This window comes from Carex rostrata, chromosome 19 (genome assembly GCF_964058835.1).
Source record: "Carex rostrata chromosome 19, lpCarRost1.2, whole genome shotgun sequence".
NCBI lineage: Eukaryota > Viridiplantae > Streptophyta > Magnoliopsida > Poales > Cyperaceae > Carex > Carex rostrata.
In genome coordinates, this window is record NC_135936.1 from 3,909,903 (window position 1) to 3,922,441 (window position 12,539).

Genomic DNA, 12,539 nt, shown 5'->3' on the forward strand with positions numbered 1-12,539 from the left:
CAAGTTAATAGGGCATTTACCACCGTAATACAACACTCCAATTGAACATTATTTGAGCACTCTAGTAGTGTCTCCATATGGTAAGATAATAGGGCTTTTACAACCCTAACACAACACCAAAATTGAAAGCGTTTGGAGCACTCTAGTAGTGTCTCCAAATGGCGGGATAATATAACATTTACAACACTAATACAACACTCCAATTGAAAGTGTTCGGAGCTCTCTGGTAGTTTCTCTAGATGACCATAAAATAAGGCAATTACAACCCTAATACAACACGCCAATTGAAGGTGTTTGGTGCACTTTAGTAGTGTCTCCATATGGCAAGATAATTAGGCATTTACACGCCTAATACAACACTCCAATTGAAGGTGTTTAGAGAACTCTTGCAGTGTCTCTTTATGGCAAAATATTAGGGCATTTACACTTGTAATACAACACTCCAATTGAACCTGTTTGGTGCACTCTAGTAGTGTCTCCACATGGTAAGATAATAGGGCTATTACAACCCTAACACAACACCAAAATTGAAGGCGTTTGGAGCACTCTAGTAGTGTCTCCAAATGACCTGATAATATGGCATTTAGAACCCTAATACGACACTCCAATTGAAGGCGTTTGGAGCACTCTAGTAGCGTCTCCAGATTGCAAGATAATAGGGCATTTACAAACCTAATAGAGCGGTAAAACTGAAGGTGTTTGGAGAACTCTGGTAGTGTCTCTAGATGGCTAGAAAATAGGGCAATTACAACCCTAATACAACACTCCAATTGAAGGTGTTTGGTGCACTTTAGTAGTGTCCCCATATGGCAAGATAATAATAGGGAATTTACATGCCTACAAGACTCCAGTTCAAGGTGTTAAGAGAACTCTTGTAGTGTATCTATATGGCAAGATAATAGGGCATTGATAACCTTAATACCACGCTCGAATTGAAGGTGGTTGGAGAACCCTAGTAGTGCCCCACTATGGCAAGATAATAGGGCATTTACAACCCTAATGCAACCCTGCAATTAAAGGTGTTTGGAGCACTCTAGTAGTGTCTCCAGATTGCAAGATAATAGGGCATTTACAACCCTAATACAACACTCCAATTGAAGGCATTTGGAGCACACTAGTAGTGTCTCCAGATTGGAGGATAATAGGGCATTTACAACTCTAATACAACACTCCAATTGAAGGAGTTTACAGCACTCTTGTAGTGTCTCTATATGGCAAGATAATAGGGCATTTACAACCCTAATACAATACTCGAATTGTACGTCTTTGGAGCACTCTAGTAGTGTCTCTATATGGCAAGATAATAGGGCATTTACAGCCCTACTACAACCCTCTAAATGAAGGTGTATGGAGAACTCTAATTGTGTCTCTATATGGATAGATAATAGGGGATGTAGAATCCTAATACAACACTCCAATTGAAGGTGTTTAGAGCACGGTAGTTGTGTCTCCAGATTGGAAGATAATAGGCATTTACAACCCTAATGCAACACTCCAACTGAAGGTGTTTGGAGCACTGTAGTTGTGTCTCTAGATGGCAAGACAATAGGGCATTTACATACGTAATACAACACTACAATTCAACGTGTTTGGAGCACTCTAGTAGTGTCTCCATATGGCCAGATAAAAGGGCATTTATAACCATAATATAACACCCCAATTAAACGTCTTTGGAGCAATCTAGTAGTGTCTCTATATGGCCAGATAATAGGGCGTTAACAACCCTAATAAAATACTCCAATTGATGGTGTTCGGAGCCCCCTTAAAGTGTCATTATATTGCAAGATAATAGGGCACTTACAACCCTAATACAACACTCAAATTGAAGGTGTTTAGAGAACTCTTGTAGTATCTCTATATGGTAAGATAATAAGGCATTTAAAACCCTAATACAACACTCCAATTGAAGGTGTTTGGTGCACTTTATTAGTGTCTCCATATGGCAAGATAATAGGATATTTACAAGCCTAATACAACACTCCAATTGACGTCATTTGGAGAACCCTTGTAGTGTCCCTATATGGCAAACTAATAGGGCATTTACTACCGTAATACAACACTCCAATTGAACATGCTTGGAGCACTCTAGTAGTGTCTCCAGATGGCAAGATAATCGGGTATTTAGAACCCTAATATAACACTCCAATTGAAGGCATTTTGAGTACTCTAGTAGTGTCTCCATATTGCAAGATAATAGGGCATTTACAACCCTAATACAACACTAAAATTGAAGGTGTTTGGAGCACTCTGGTAGTGTCTCCAGATTGGAAGATAATAGGGCATTTACAACCCTAATACAACCCTCCAATTAAAGGTGTTTAGATCAATCTAGTAGTGTCTCAATATGGCAAGTTAATATAACATTTACAACACTAATACAACACTCCAATTGAACGTGTTTGGAGGTCTCGAGTAGTGTCTCCATATGGAAAGATAATAGGACAATTACAACTCTAACACAACACTAAAATTGAAGGCGTTTGGTGCACTCTAGTAGTGTCTCCAGATGGCAAGATAATATGGCATTTACAACCAAAATACAACACTCCAATTGAACATGTTTGGAGCACTCTAGTAGTGTCTCCATATGCCTAGATAACAGGGCATTTACAACCCTAATACAACACTCTAATTGAAGGTGTTTGGAGCACTCTGGTAGTGTCTCCAGATGGAAAGATAATTGGGCAATTTTCAACCCTAATATGACATTCCAATTGAAGGTCTTTGTAGTAGCCTAGTAGTGTCCCTCTATGGCTAGATAATAGGGCTCTTACAACCCTAATACAATACTCCATTTGAAGGTGTTTAGAGTACTCTTGTAGTGTCTCCAGATGACAGGATAATAAGTATGTACAACCCTAATACAACACTCCAATAGACGGTGTTTGGAGCCCTCTAGTAGTGTCTCTATATGGCAAGATAGTAGGGCATTTACAATGCTAACACAACACTCAAATTGAAGGTGTTTAGAGCACTTTTGTAGTGTCTATATATCAAGAAAATAGGGCATTTACAACCCTAATACAACACTCCAATTTAAGGTGTTTCTAGTACTCTAGTAGTGTCTCTAAATGGCAAGCAAATATGGCATTTAGATCTCTAATACAACACTCCAATTGAAGGCGTTTGGAGCACTCTGGTAGTGTCTCCATATTGCAAGATAATATGTCATTTACAACACTAATACAACACTCCAATTGAAGGCGTTTGGAGCACTCTAGTAGTGTCTCCGGATTACAATATAATATGGCATTTACAACCCTAATACAATACTCCAATTGAAGGTGTTTGGAACACTCTTGTAGTTTCTCCAGATGGCAAGATAATTGGGCATTTACAACACTACAATTGAAGGTGTTTGGAGCTGCCTAGTACTGTCCCTCTATTGCAAGATAATAGGGCATTTACAACCCTAATACAACACTGCAATTGAAGGTTTTTTGTGCACTGTGGTAATGTCTCCAGATGGCAAGATAATAGGGCATTTACAAGCCTAATACAACACTCCAATTGAAGGTGTTTGGAGCACTCTGGTCATGTCTCCAGATGACAAGATAATAGGGCATTTATAACCCTAATACAACACTCCAATTGAAGGTGTTTGGAGGACCCTAGTAGTGTCCCTCTGTGGCAAGATAATTGGACATTTACAACCCTAATACAACACTCCAATTGTAGGTGTTTGAAGAACACTAGTAGTGTCTCTAGATGGCAAGATAATAAGGCATTTGTAACCCTAATACAATACTACAATTGAAGGTGTTTGGAGCACTCTAGTAGTGTCTTCAGATGACAAGATAATAGGGCATTTACAAACCGAATACAGCACTCCAATTGAAGGTGTTTGGAGCACCCTAGTAGTGTCCCTCTATGACAATATAATAATTTATGACCCTAATACAACACTCCAATTGAAGGTGTTTCGGGCACTCTTGTAGTGTCTCTATATGGCAAGATAATAGGCATTTACAATCCTAATACAACATTTCAATTGAAGATATTTGGAGAACTCTAGTTGTGTCTTTATATGGCAAGATAATAGGGCATTTAGAAAATACAGCACTTCAATTGAAGGTGTTTGGAGCACTCTAGTAGTGTCTTCTGTTGGCAAGATAATAAGTCATTTACAACCCTAATACAACACTCCAGTTAAAGGTTTTGTAATACTCTAGTAGTTTCTCTAGATGGCAAGATAATAGGGGCATTTACAACCCGAATGCAACACTCCAATTGAAGGTGTTTGGATCACCCTGATAGTGTCTCTCTATGGTAAGATAATACGGCATTTACAACCCTAATACGACACACCAATTGAAGGTGTTTGGAGAACTCTAGTAGTCTCTCTATATGGCAAGATTATAGGATATTTACAACCCTAATACAACACTCCAATTGAAGATCTTTTGTGCACTCTAGTAGTGCCTCGAGATGTTAAGATAATAGGGCATTTACAACCCAAATACAACTCTCTAATTGAATGTGTTTGGAGCACTCTAGAAATGTCTCTATATGGCAAGAGAAGATGGTTGTTGCAACCCTAATACAATACTCCAATTTATTGTTTTTGCAGCATTCTAGTAGTGTCTCCAGATGGCAACATAAGATGGTATTTGTAACCCTAACAAAACACACCAATTGAAAGTGTTTGGAGCACTCTAGTAATGTATCTAGATGGAAAGATAATAGGGTAGTTGTAACCCTAACAAAACACTCCAATCGAAGGGATTGTAAGAGGGTTGCTTCAAACATTGAAGGGAGTTGCATTGGTGGTTTCAAAGAGATTTAAACACTATAGAAGCTTCAATTTGACTTGAATTAGATTTTGCTCAAGTTCTGACATCAATATACTTGTATTTTCTTCCGATTTAGTCCCTTATACATGAATTATGTATACAAGTGTATAATTTTTGTTTATATAATCAAAGATATATAAGGAGGGATAGAATTAAACCTTTTTTGGTGACACTGAATTACACTCTCCATTTACAAAGTTTTCAAAGTTCAAATAGATCGAAAATTTGATCTACAAGCACATTTTAATATATCCTTCTTGTGAACGGTTTGGATCGACTGTTTGGACTTTCAAAATGTAGGTGTGTCACCAAAAAAGTGTGTAATTGGGTCCCTCCTCAAGATATATATATCTAGTATTTATTTGTTGAATTTCAAAAAATTTTGGAACTCAATTTCTATGCTTAATGGTCAATTCAATATAAAGGGCACCACAGGTTATTTTACACTTTTTATTTTAGAATTTTTATATTTTAAAGTTGAACTTCAGAAAATCATAACTAATTATAATCTGCACTGATCATTCTATCAACAGAGGTCATTTAATGCATTTCATTGTACCAGTTGGGTTTACATGGCCATTTGGTACGGAGTCCTTACTTGGTTTGATACCAGGGACTGTCTCAAGTGTCTATATCATAACAGAAAGGTCTGATATGAGGTTTATACTCATTTTAACAGCTTTGAACCACTGTTTTCATACCAGTAATAAAGGAAATGAAGATCAAAGTGTTTAAAATTCTTCAAATCATATTTTTAAGGTGTTTAAGACATGTCAAAACTTGGAAAATTGCATGGAAGTCCTTGGTTGTCTGAAAATCATGTTTTAAAGCATATTTACTTGATTTAAAGGGCATTATCATCAAAACTTCATGGATCTAAAGGTACAAATGACATGTAGCAACTGGTATTGCTATTTTTTTTACACTTTAGACCTCAATTTCTCACTATTTGTAAATAAGCCCTTGAAAATAGTAAAATTAGCCATTTTAATAGCATAACTTCACTATTTCTTTGATTTTATTTGCAAATAGGCCCTCTCAAGTGAACATAGGGTTAAGAACGACAAAGGATGTCATATAGCTCAACTTTAAATAGTCCTTTTATGATAATTTTTTTATTTAAGTCACTTTAGTCCCTTTTTTAATTATTTTTATAAAGAAATCATAGGGTCTGATGAGCAAGGATGCCAGCTGGCTCTGCTACACTCATCTTTGCCAATAATCAAGTTATAAAAATGATTGAGGGAGGCAAAAAAGAGAAAAATGCAAAAAAATAAATATGATAAAAATATGCATAAAAATGCCGTTTTATAAAAGATTTGTCTAGAAACTGTCAAGTTTTCATTTTTAAACATCAATGTGCATATTTTTATGCATTTGTATGATTTTCGAAAGAAGGCAGCAAGAAAGAACAGAAAAAAGAAGAAATGAACAAAGAAAAATGTTCAAATTTCAAAAGAAGGAAGCTTTATTCATCAAATAAAATACATATCTTGGCCCCTAAAGGCCTTACATCATGCCTAGGTTTTAAGTACCTAGTTTCTTGCTTTTCTACAGAGGAAGAAAAAAGAAAAGGGCTTCTAAGCCACTGATTTGCTAATTTACTGCTATATAATAGCTTTCTGCCTAATTTCAGGTGTATATTTTAACTTGGTTTGGATATGTTTATATAGCCTTCAAGGGATCAGAGGTGTATATTTTAATGCTTCATATTTGAGTCTTGGCCTTTAAGGCATCATTTGCTGGGAGTTTAAACCAATGATTAGAAGCCAGGTTGGCAATCCTTGACATACTGTAATCATAGCCATTGATTTAATTCATTTAAAGGGCTGAGATCTGATAATTTGGAGTCATGCTTCTCCTTATGCATGGGAGGGAAGATTCTTCTATTTTGTCATGTTATACAGGCACCAAGCCAGTTGTGCAGGAGGTTAATTGAGTGTTAGACCCCCCCCCCCCTTTGGCAGCCAATTTACATTTTATGATTTACTGCACCTCTCTTTCATATACATAAAGGTGTCAGTACCCAATTCGGGCATATACTCTTTAATTAAAGCATTGAAGGACTTCATTTAACCTCCAACGATTTGTTTTAAACACTCATAGAGCTCTGATTTCCTTTTATTGCTCTCAATTTTGCTAGACCCTAATTGTTTAGGTGTTTGAATTTGAGTTGTTGAAACCCTTTTTCATCAAATCAACTGTTCAAAGGGCATCGTATAGAGGTGAGAAATGTTCTTATGTTCTCAATTTATCCTTCTTAGCTTTAATTTCTTCCTAATTTTGCTTTTCTTAGCTATCGGAGATGAGAAAGGGAGAAAAGAGGAGGAGAGGGCTATCAGTAGGGTCCGCCTAATAGTCATCTGCACTGTTCCGTATTTTTTTCTCCTTTGAATCCCATTTGCACTTGGCACTTGGTGAGCCGTGTAGAAGCTCGGGCATGGTGCAGGGTGCTCTGGGTTCAGCTAAGCTGAAGGTGTCGCTCGCGTTAAGTTAAAATGCACAGCGACATGTCCTTCTAGTTGGGTGCTTTTGGCATACAATGCACTAAGGCACTGACAACTCGGCTCATGCTATTCTGGGATGATAAGCTGAATCAACACAGATTGAAGGGGTCAAAAATAGCGTTGGGCACTGATGTTTAATTTAGCTCAGAATTTGGTTGAGCATGGTGCATGATGAACCAACATATTGATATCTTGGTGTATGAAGTTCATCTCTCGTACTCTAGGTCCATCTATGTTCATAGATCAGCGAATTTTCATTGAATCACTGACCTGTGGGCCCAGGGAGGCAGGGTTTGGTTCAGGTGCTCCAATTTGTACACAAAATGACTAGGGTAATTATTATGGGTACCCAGAGCCACGTGGCACCAATCAGAGCTTGCCATTTCATCTGATTTTCAAAATTTCATATCTTTTCATCCATTTTGACTTAGGAAATGTATAATATATCAAAATTCATGATTATTTGTGTAGATTTTAATCATGAATTTCATTTTGAGGAATTTGTTTTCTATTTTGTGGATTTGTACCAATTAACATATGATTGACATTTGATTGGTCAATTTTGATTTAATCAACTGGTATCTTTGTCCAAATGATTATTTTCAACTTTTTAAGGTACAACAGAATTTTACTTGAGTTTTATTCTTTATATCATTGTCTATTTTGGTGCGTTTTAACCTCGATAGCATGGAGACGTACACTCCATGGTGGTATATAGGGTTGACCAGTAGGAATATGGTATGATTATCATAGATCCAATAAGATAATAGACGTAACAGTATCGGATGTGTACGGTTCTATCCAAACTGTGTGCGACTCCGATTAGAAGTGAGAATTGACACTGTACGGTTTGCGCAGTAGCATGCGGATGGTGACAGAACCATATGCGATTGACTAACTTTACTTTTGCAGATTTACGCAGTAGCTAGCTAATGGTGACAAAATTGCATGCGATTGTATACTTAACCAGAATTAGATTAAACTCGTTTGAATGACATAATGTATAATCCCTAGAAGCCTCATCTCTTATCTACTAATCAATCAACCTTCAACCTGTTGTAACTGAACATTACAACACAACACAACTCAATCAATCAATCAAACAAACAACAAAACCAAACCTAAAAAAAGACTTAGCTTTGCAATTAGATCTCTTAATACACCATCCTTATGGACCAACACCCCGATCTATACTATACGATTGATTCGTGCGCTTGCGAATTATTAGTAAAGTAGACAATTAGGGTTATAAATATTATTAGATCTAATTTTGACCCATTAGTGACCTCGACCCTAATTGATGGTTCACCGGAAAGACATTTCAAGGCAGTGGCATGGGCATATGGGCCATTTATTGTGGCAATACCGTTTCTCAGACCAGTGATTAGTATTGATGCATGTTTCATGTCGAGATAGTACCAAGGTAGGTTGCTGATGGCATGTGCACACGATCCCAAAAACCAATTTGCTCAATTGTCTTTTCGAATTGTGGAGAAAGAAAGTGCAAAAAACAAGATTTTTTTTTATGAGATGGTTGAGGTGGAAAATCATTAGAAATGACAGATTCTTTTGTGTTATATCATATAGACACTTGGAATTAAATCTCTCTTCCAGGATCCATATCTCGGATGAATGAGTGTACCGATCAATGTGTGCATCGCTTGTTTTCAATATTTTATTGAGAACCTTTTAAAGCATGTGAGGGCAGAGGAGAGAGGTTAGCGATATATTCAAAATTGGAGTAACCAAGAAAACCTAGGAGCTTGGAAGAGATGTTCCAACACTTTAAAGTCGATTGCCCAAAAGTAATCGATTACCTTAATAAGGTGGGTAAGAGACACTCGAATGATGAAGACAGCTTCTATGTCCATAGAAGCTTTACTAAACAATAGATGGAGAGCATCGATTGGGAACAATGACAAAAAAATGGATCTGAGCTTCTGAGGTATTGAAGAATGTGCTCAAATTAAGTCGGGGATTGCTAGTTACAACCGTCGTAAAGAACACATTCTACAAGATGAATTTTTAATTTTGTGAATGACAGAACAAAACTGAAATGACACTTTGGAATTTCCGCTGAATTATCCAAAGAATTAGTTAGTTTTTAAGTTTCGTTGAAAATTAAAGTACTTTTTAAAATTTTGATTATTAATAAAAATTTCGGTCATCCATCGCTTCAAAGTTACCAAAATACTGACCAATTGCAGTGCTATTCAATTTGTTGTAACTTTTCTATTCTGCTTAATCCATACGTGATCTTTATTGTAATACGAGCAACTAAAATTGAATCTAAGATTCCTGCAAAATCTAAATAAATTATCTTTTTTATTATTTTTCTTTTTTAAATGCTGTGAATAAAAAAAATCGGATGTGCAGCTACTTGTACGGGAAGTTTAGTTTGGGAAGAACGGAACTCTCAGCATCTTATGTGCACATTTCATTTTTTTTTCATAGATTTTTTTGGTTACTGGTTATTTTGTATCCTTAATTCTCTTGAGTTTTGAATGGCATTCCTTCTTATTTGCTTATTCTTTCACAATTCAAGTATTCACCGTCATCATCCAATAAACAGATAAGGACATGACCCTTATTTTTATTTCAAAAAGAAAAATATTTACCTAAAACCAATGAAATTTTTTTCCTTTTATATTTCTAAGACTAAACGAAAGGAAGTCTGTAAATCCTTGATCGTTACAATTAGCTGGTGGATTAGGTGTTGATAATTTGACTTGCTAACCATAGTTGGAGTTGGACGCCACCTAACAAGAAGTAAAAAATTGAAGTTTAGAATATGCGGTACATACTTTATTAGATCTTCTATTTTATAAATATGTATGATCTCGCATGTGCGATTCATGCGGCAACATCTTAAAATATTGTGTTGTTGACATCCCTACTTCTCTCATCACCAAAAATAAAAATAAAATAATAAATAAATGAACTATGTGATCTATAAATTGCCCAGTTATTTTTGTTCCGGCTGAAACAGTTCAAAGAACTGACTGTAATTGAAAAAAAACTGGATGCAGAGGCGGAATTAGAAAATCTTGATAAGATAAGAGAGACTACAAATGAAAATATTAAAATTGTGACTAGTAAAAATTGAATTCAAGCTCTTTCCAATTCCAACACTACATAAGCTTTTATCACTAGACTAAAGTGAATATGTTATTATTTATGAGGGGGACTGAACTATATAAAATGTTTCAAAAAAATAAAATTTAATTAAATCTTAGTATATATAACTAATATTTTAAAATTATAGGGATGGCTTAGCCACCTTTAATTGGCTTTAGATCTGCCCCTGCATGGATGGTAAAATCTAAAAGTTAAAATGCATTTGTATTTGCATGTTCGACTTTACAAAAACTGGACTTCTACATTTGATTAATTAAGAAGGAATTTTAAATATTTGGGTTACAAACTTTTGATTATAAAGCTATGATATAAGAGAAGAGTTTAAATATCTTTATTTTTGTTGTCTTTATTACGCTTTTATTTATTAATTTTTAAAGAATTAAGTTTATATAATTTATATGTCAAAATAAATTATTAGAAGTGATCTATATTATTTTCTTTACATCCACATAAAAACTTATTACTTTTTATTTTGTTATTATATGAAAATTATTAAATTAAAAAATTGGCGTACATAATTTATCTCTATCAAAGAATTTTTGCAAGATTTTAATACTAATTAAAACAAAATAGAAATATTGTGATCTTTAACGTGTGAGTAGAGAAAATGATATATATTATATTTAATAATTTTTATTTTGACATTTACGTTTTAAATTTTAAAATAGAGACATAATAAAAACACAAAAACTAAACGCATTTTAACCCTTCTCTTATTATAATAAATTAATAATTCATCCATTTGTAAATTCCAAACATATCATGAATAATTTAAAAATGTAAGTTTTATTAGTAACTTGTATTGTTAAGTTATTGAATGAGGCAATGGTATTCTGCATAGTGCACATTGATACGGCCATTTTTATTAATAACCCAAAAAAAAAGTTTTTTACAAAAGTAACCCCAAAATCTGAGTTTTTCCAAATATAACCAAACCGCCAGGGATGCTGGCGGTCCACTTCTATAGCGGACCGCCAGGGACATGGGCGGTCTGCTAGGGACCAGACCGCCAGCGTTCTGGGCGGTCCGCTTTTTTTTTTTTTTTTTTTTAGATCTGATTTTTTTTCTTAATATTTTCATTTGTGAAGTTTTAGTTTTTTTTGCTTAGAGTATTTGCCAAAAAATAAAACATTTGATATATTTATAAGTGATGTCGTAACTCTTTATAACTTTCAATTGATTTGTCAGTTGGATATCACGAGTCTACAGATAACACTAATTAAGGACTTGGCCTTGATTCAAAAAATTTCAACCTCTGACAGCTTGTTGATCTTCTTCTCTATATTTATGGTACTAAAACAATAGTTTAGAGATACCACTAATTTTTTGAATCAAGGCCAAGTCCTTAATTAGTGTTATCTTTACACTCGTGATATCCAACTGACAAATCAATTGAAAGTTATAAAGAGTTACGACATCACTTATAAATATATCAAATGTTTTATTTTTTGGCAAATACTCTAAGCAAAAAAAAACTAAAACTTCACAAATGAAAATATTAAGAAAAAAAATCAGATCTAAAAAAAAAAAAAAAAAAAGCGGACCGCCCAGAACGCTGGCGGTCTGGTCCCTAGCAAACCGCCCATGTCCCTTGCGGTCCGCTATAGAAGTGGACCGCCAGCATGCCTGGCGGTTTGGTTATATTTGGAAAAACTCATATTTTGGGGTTACTTTTGTAAAAAACTTTTTTTTTTTGGTTATTAATAAAAATGGCCGACATTGATATGTAGATTGAAATAATATCTTCGTTTATAAAATTTAAATAGTTAATTAAATAGTGGATCTTAAATCTTTTAATATAGTTTTCATGTGAAAATGTACTTACAACTTTAATTTTACAATTTAAAAAAAAAATTACTATTTTACATTAGTAGAAAATCACTTCATCTAAATATTTTGGAAATAAATCTCTTTGCTATAGAGCTCCAATTCTAATACACACAGGAAAGAAACCCTTTTTCGTCGATTTGGATGTAGACCCAAAATAAACAGCCATTTAATACTTAATTATTTATCGGCAAGATTTTTTTGTACAGAGGCAGTACGAGCATGTAGACCTGTGTCTCTTATATATATATATATATATATATATATTTTTTTT